At 42.8% G+C, this 7646-nt stretch overlaps 1 long non-coding RNA gene across 1 annotated transcript in view; it reads left to right on the top strand.

Moving 5' to 3' along the window:
- The first annotated feature begins 835 nt into the window (after positions 1-835).
- LOC122565123 overlaps positions 836-7646 on the top strand; it is a 29992-nt gene continuing 23181 nt past the window's right edge. The window contains exons 1-2 of the long non-coding RNA XR_006316092.1: positions 836-912; positions 4655-4736. This is a non-coding gene — a long non-coding RNA (uncharacterized LOC122565123). The remainder of the gene's footprint in view (positions 913-4654; positions 4737-7646) is intronic.

The raw sequence follows: 7646 nt of genomic DNA, 5'->3' as shown, positions 1-7646 counted from the left end.
GCTGGGCGCACAGAGAAGCATACCAGAGGCAGGGAGTGTCACAGATAGTAACTTCAGGGAGATGGTGGTCACACTGCAGGTTCACTCAGGTAGATGGGTGACTGCCTGGAGAGGTAGGCAGGTAGTACAGGAGTCTCCTGTGGTATCCCTCTCTCAAGCAAGTGTACTGTTTCGATACTGTTGTGGGGGAAGGCATCTCAGGAAAATACCAGTCACAGCCAGATCTATGGCACCATGATTGGCTCTGCTGTAAAGCCAGGTTTGGCAAAGTCCAAGCAAATGTGATAGGGGACTGTCTAGTCAGTGCACATACAGGTGTTTCACTGAGACTCCAGGATGGTGTATTGCCTCCTTGGTCAAGGATGCCTCAGAGCAGTTGCAACAAATTCTCAGAGAGGAGCATGAGCAACCACATTGTACATTTTGCTGCCAATGAACAGGTAGAAAAAGGGATGAGGTCCTATAGAGTAAATATAGGGAGTTAGGCAGGAGGTTAAAAAGCAGGGCTCAAGCATAGTAATCTCGAGATTACTCTCAGCGCCACGTGCTAGTGAGAGTAGGAATAGGAGGACAAAGCAGATGAATATGTGGCTGAGGATCTGATGCAGGGGGCACAGTTTCATATTTTAGGATCATTGGGACCTCTTCTGGGGCAGACATGAGCTGTACAAGAGGGACAGGTTGCACCTGAACTGGAGGAGAACCGATATCCTGATAAGGAGATTTGCGAGGCTACTCAGGAGGGTTTAAACTAATCTGGCAGGAGGGATGAGACTCTAAGCAGTAATGAGAGAAGGTCAAGGCTGGTACAGACGTTAAAGAGAGCAAGTTAATTAGACAAAGCAGGCAACAGCACGGCAGGGAAGACTGAAGAATTAAACCACATTTATTTCAATGCAAGGGGCCTGACTGGTAAGGCAGATGAACTCGAGGCATGGATGGGGATTTGGGACTGGGATATTATAGCTATTACAGAAACATGGCTGACGGAGGAACAGGACTGACAGTTCAATATTCTGCGGTTTAGATGCTATAGGAAGGGTAGAAGGGAAGGCAAAGGGGAGGGCAAGTGAAACTTTTGATTAATAAAATCATCATGGCAATACATAGAAAGGATATTCCTGAAGGATGGTCCAGTGAAACTATGTGGGTGGAACTGAGAAATAAGAAGGAGGTGATCACTTTGATGGGATTGTATTATAGCTCCCCCCTCAATAGTCAGTGGAACATTAAGGAGCAAGTGTGTAGGGATATCACAGATAGCTGTAAGAATAATGGGTTTGTAATAATAAGGGGTTTTAATTTTCCAACATAGACTGGGATTGCCTAATGTTAAGGGATGGAATGTTGAGAATTTGTTAAGCGTGTTCAGAAAAACTTCCTCAATCAATATGTAGATGGCTCTACTAGAGAAGGAGCAAAATTCAATCTCCTCTTGGGACAAAGGCAGGGCAAGTGACTGAAATGTTAGTGGGGAAGGGCATTGCGACTAATGACCATAACACTATTAATTTTAAAATAGTTATGGAAAAGGATAGGTTAAAGTTCTAAATGGGGCAAGGCCAGCTGAAAGTTATCAGACAGGAACTTTCAAAAGTTGATTTAGGGAAGCTGTTCGCAGGTAAAGGGTCATCTGGAAAATGGAAGGATTTCAAAAGCGAGATAGCAAGAGTTCAGGGTCAGCATGTTCCTGCTAGTGTGAAGGGCAAGGCTGGCAGGAGTAGAGAACACTGAAGACTAGAGATATTGAGGTTCTTGTCAAGAAAAAGGAGCCATATGTCAGGTATAGACAGCCAGGATCAAGTGAGTGCCTTGAGGAGTATAGGGGGAGTAGGACTACACTTAAGAAGGAAATCAGGAGGACAAAATGGGGGCATGAGATAAGGTAAAGGAGAATCCAAAGAGATTCTACAGGTAGATGAAGGCAAAAGAGTAACTGGAGAAAGAATAGGGCCCCCTTAAAGATCAATAGGTTGGCTATGAGTGGAGTCATTGGAGATGGCTGAGATCCGAAACAAAAACTTCTCGTCAGTAATTATCTTGGAGGCAAACATAGAAGTTAGAGAACTTGGGGAAGTAAATAGTGATGTCTTGAAAAGAGTCCACATTACAGAAGAGGATATGTGAGAGGCCTTACAATGCATAAGGTATATATGTCCTCAGGACCTGATCAAGTATATCTCAGGATATGTAGGAAGCTCGAGAGGAAACTGCAGGACCCCTGGCTGAGGTAATTGTAAACCACCAGCCATGAGTGTGGTGCTGCAACTCTGGAGGGTGGCTGTTGCTATGCCATTATTCAAGAAAGGCTGCAAGGAAAAGCCAGGGAACTACAGTCCAGTGAGCCTGAAGTCAGTGGTATATAATTTGTTGGAGAGGATTCTGACAAACAGGTCTTATAAACAGTTAGAAGGGCAAGGACTGATTAGGGATGGTCAGTATGGCTTTGTGTATGGAAAATCATGTCTCATAAATTTGATGCCATTTTTTGATGAGGTGACCAAGAAGGTAGATGAAGGCAAAGTGGTAGTTATTGTCTACATAGACTTTAATAAGGCCTTTGACAAGGTTCTCCATGGTAGATTAATTAGTAAGGTTAGATTACACGGGTTACAGAGAGCTAAACAATTGGATACAAAATGGGGGTGGTGTTAGAAGGTTGTTGTTCAGACTGAAGGACTGTGACCAGTGGTGTTTTGCAAGGATCAGTGCTGGGTCCACTGTTGTTCATCATTTACATAAAATATTTCGATGTGAATAGAGGAGATATGGTTAATAAGTTTGCAGATGACAACAAAATTAGTGGTGTAATGGACAGTGAAGGTGGTTTCATAAGAATACAATGCGAACTTGATCAACTGGGCCAGTGGGCCGAGAAATGGCAGATGGAGGTTAATGCAAATAAAGCAATGCGTTACATTTTGATAAGACAATCCAGGGCAGGACATACACAGTTAATGGTAGGGTTCTGGGGTGTTTTGAAGAACAGGGGGACCCAGGGGGTGCAGGTAAATAATTCCTTGAAAGTGGCATCACAGGTAGACAGGGTGGTGAAGAAGGGGTTTGGCACACTTGCCTTCATCAGTCAGAGCATTGAGTACAGCGGTTGGGGCTTCATGTTACAACTGTACAGGACATTGGTAAGGCTACATTTGGAGTACTGTATAAAATTTTGGTCATCCTGCTTTAGCAAGGATGTTATTAAACTGGAAAAGTGCGAAAAGGATTTACAAGGATGTTGCCCAGACTAGAGGGTTCGAGTGATAAGGTGAGACCAGACAGGCTGGGGTTTCTTTCCCCTGGAGTGTCAGAGTCTGGGAGGTGACCTAATAGAAATTTATAAAATAATGAGGGTCATAGTTAAGGTGAATAGCTAAGGTCTTTTCTCCGGAAAGGGAATCCAAAACTGGAAGGCATTGGTTTAAGGTGAGAGGGGAAAGATTTAAAACGGAAAGGAAACGGTTTCACACTGAAGATGGTGCATGTATGGAACAAGCTGCCAGAGGATGTGGTAGAGGTGGGTATGATTGCAACATTTAAAAAACATTTGGAGAGGTGCATGGATAGGAACGGATTAGAAAGTTATGGGTGAAAAGCAGGCAAATGGGAATAATTCAGTTTAGGAAACCCTGTTGGCAAGAACAAGTTGGACCAAAAGGCTTGTTTCCATGCTGTGTGATTCTGAGTTCAAAAAAAATTACTGCTCTTTCTCAGTCTCTGCATATCTCAGCTCTGCAGCTGCCAATGCCCATGATGAAAATAAGACTGGTTGTGCATTCGGCATCAATGCTGCTGGTTGCATTGCTTTTTGATTCTATATCCTCTGTTGTCAGAACCACAGAATCAGAACTTAGTCATGACTGAGCTCATCTTACACTGTTCAACACGAGGACTCATAGTCAATTAAAACATTCCATATAATTCCATGTAATTATATGAATTTTTATTACTAAGTTCACTAAGTTGGTGGGCAGCACGGTGGCACAGTGGTTAGCACTGCTGCCTCACAGCACCAGAGACCCGGGTTCAATTACTGCCCTCAGGCGACTGACTGTGTGGAGTTTGCACATTCTCCCCGTGTCTGCGTGGATTTCCTCTGGGTGCTCCGGTTTCCTCCCACAGTCCAAAAATGTACAGGTTAGGTGAATTGGCCATGGTAAATTACCCATAGTGTTAGGTGAAGGGGTAAATGTAGAGGAATGGGTCTGGGTGGGTTGCGCTTCGGCGGGTCAGTGTGGACTTGTTGGACCGAAGGGACTGTTTCCACACTGTAAGTAATCTAATCTAATCAAAAAAAAGCACTGTTTCTGTGTTCTTGTGAGCTCAGTGATAAAAAATTCACATAATTATATGGAATTGTATGGTATGATTTCATTGCTTTACATTCCAATTCGACCATGACAAAACAGTGCTCTAATTATGCCAATTCTGCGGTTGATATCTGCACTCCATGAATCCTAATATTTTAAAAGGTAGCAGTGCAGACTTCAGATAACATGGAAACAAGACTGTTAGTTTCCCTTTTTCCTAATGGCTTTAGTTAACATGATTACATAATCAACTAAAGCATTTTAATCACTTTATTATGATAAAGCCACCAAGTAACATGTTCCAGCCCTTATAACATGGATGAGAAATCTTCATTTTCCAACAGCTCCATGATTAAGCATTACTCAGCAGAACTAGAAGCTGTTTCAAGTCATGCATCAAACAAAGAAGTACATTAGGATCCATAGGTAAGATGAAATCACATTCCCACACTGTTCCAAATCCTAATTGAAGTGTATTGCATTGTAGAGTACTGCTTTCTTGAATTATGATATTTAAGGACCAGCACGCCGGTGATTATTTCTTTGAGGCATTGCAGCATCGATTCTACCAGAATCTTTCTGAAACAAATCTCTGTGTGATTTTGTTAAAGGTATTTACTCAGATTTTGAATAAAAGTAAAATAACAAACAGATTCTGGACATTTGAAACCAAAACATAAACATGTTCACAACGATGAAATGTCATTGACGTGGACTCTATTTTTCCACACAGAACTGCTGAGAATTTCCAGAGTTTGTTGTGTTTTGTTTTGTTTCTGATGTTGAGAAAGGAGCAATTTAATTTCTCCAAAGCTGCTTTAACTTAGGCTGGATCCACACCAGGTGATGGTGATCACTAGGTCTGCTGCTTCTAGGTAATCAGGGCTGGATGGTCTTACACGTGAGGGAGAGTGCTGTTGAAGATGCAGGTTGGGACTGCTGTTCATCAAATCTCGTATGCCCATTCTGGATGTTGAGAATGGTGACAACATTTGGTGACATATTTGTGTTAACATGGAGCTTCATCTTTAGTCAGTGGTAATGGTTTTTTTCTATGGCTTGATAACCTTGTTTAAATCTTTAAAACCAAGAAAGACGCAATACTCTATTCCTCTCAGGTGAGCAATGATCAAGCTATGCACAGTTTAGGCCTATATACTCTGGGATTGAGAAGAATGAGAGGAGATCAAGTTGAGCTTTTCAACATGACAAAAGGTGTGGATAAAATAGATGTGGGAGTGGATACTTCCTCTTGTGGGGCATTCTAGGACTAGAGGTCATAGTCTCAAGATAAGGGGTAGCAAATTTAAAAGAAAGTTGAGGAAAAACTACTTAGAGTCATAGAGTCATAGAGATGTACAGCATGGAAACAGACCCTTCGGTCCAACTCGTCCATGCCGACCAGATATCCCAACCCAATCTAGTCCCACCTGCCAGCACCCAGCCCATATCCCTCCAAACCCTTCCTATTCATATACCCATCCAAATGCCTTTTAAATGTTGCAATTGTACCAGCCTCCACCACTTCCTCTGGCAGCTCATTCCATACACGTACCACCCTCTGCCTGAAAACTTTGCCCCTTAGGTCTCTTTTATATCTTTCCCCTCTCACCCTAAACCTATGCCCTCTAGTTCTGGATTCCCCACCCCAGGGAAGAGACTTTGTCTATTTATCCTATCCATGCCCCGATGATTTTATAAACCTCTGTAAGGTTACTCCTCAGCCACCAACAGTCCAGGGAAAACAACCCCAGCCTATTCAACCTCTCCCTGATTAGCTATTCTCCTTCAACTTGCCTTACCTTATCCTTAAACATCAATATTAAACTGATATTAAATGCTTCTTGGTTAATGACAAGTAGACATTAATCACATTCACCTTATAAGGAAGCTTTACGTTCAATTAAGCTTTTCTATCCAGCAAAAGGACATATTTGTGCTGTCAATGAGCTTATACTTCTGTTTACAATTGTAGTCACCATGGTGGACCAGAATTCATGCCTGTCCTCCAATGTGGAGATTAATTCACCATATACTATAACAATAGATTAAATGGTTCCATCTTCGCAAGATTAAACACTCTTGTCGACTTTTGGTATAGGTAAAGCTAAATCATCTCACATTGTGTATCCATGACAATTTGAAATCTTATATATCCTTGATAGAGAAGAGAGTCAAAGAAAATGGGAGCAGACAGGAAAATGAACTTAAAACCACAACCAAATCAGCCATGGTCATAATAGAGTCATAGGTATGTACAGAACGGAAACAGACCCTTCAATCCAACTCATCCATGCCGACCAGATATCCCAACATAATCTAGTCCCATTTGCCAGCACTTGGCCCAAATCCCTCTAAACCATTCCTATTCATATACCCATCCAAATGCCTTTTAAACATTGCAATTATAATAGCATCCACCACTTCCCCTGGCAGCTCATTTCATACACGTACCACCCTCTGCATGAAAAGGTTGCCTCTTACATCCCTTTTATATCTTTCCCCTCTCACCCTAAACCTATGCCCTCAAGTTCTGGACTCCCCCACCTCATGGAAAAAACTTTGTCTATTTACCCTATTTATGCCCCTCATGATTTTATAAACCTCTATAAGGTTACCCCTCAGCCTCCGACAGTCCAGGGAAAACAACCCCAGCCTATTCAACCTCTACCAATAACTCTAAACCTCCAACCCTAGCAACATCATTGTAAATCTTTTCTGAATCCTTTCTACTTTCACAACATCCTTCCAATAAGCAAGAGACCAGAATTGCATACAATATTCCAAAAGTGGCTTAACCAATGTCTTGTATGGCTGCAACATGACTTCCCAACTCCTGTACTCAATGCTCTGACCAATAAAGGGAAGCACAAAAAATGCTTTCTTCACTATCCTACCTACCTTTCAAGGAACGATGAACCTGCACTTCAAGATCTGTTTGTTTATAGTGATTAAAAGTGAACTCAGTGCTGCCAAGTACAGTCCTAGACTGATGGGACTGATAACATCTCTAAATGACTGACCTCCCACCTTCTCTCTCTCTTCCCACTCTTTCCCTGGAGTTCTACACAGGCGTGTACCCTAACTACACCCCTTCCCCAGATAATATCTACAACATTGTCCTGTACAGGGCAAAGGTTGAACCTGTCAAAAGTTGTGCGTGTGTGAGAGGTTATTTGGAGACACACCCCACAAAAGGCAGTAGTAGCAGCAGTCTTGGTGTCCAGTCCAGCTGCCCCAGAGAGGGGGTGGGGGGAATGGGGGGGCACGTGGGGTGTAGGGGGCAGGGGTGGTGTTTGATGAGGTTGGGAGCGGGCAAGGGTGGTGTTGGGGGCC

Source organism: Chiloscyllium plagiosum, chromosome 31, assembly GCF_004010195.1.
Source record: "Chiloscyllium plagiosum isolate BGI_BamShark_2017 chromosome 31, ASM401019v2, whole genome shotgun sequence".
Taxonomy (NCBI): Eukaryota; Metazoa; Chordata; class Chondrichthyes; order Orectolobiformes; family Hemiscylliidae; genus Chiloscyllium; species Chiloscyllium plagiosum.
The sequence above is the reverse complement of the archived record's forward strand: the minus strand, read 5'-3'. Positions and strand labels throughout refer to the sequence as shown.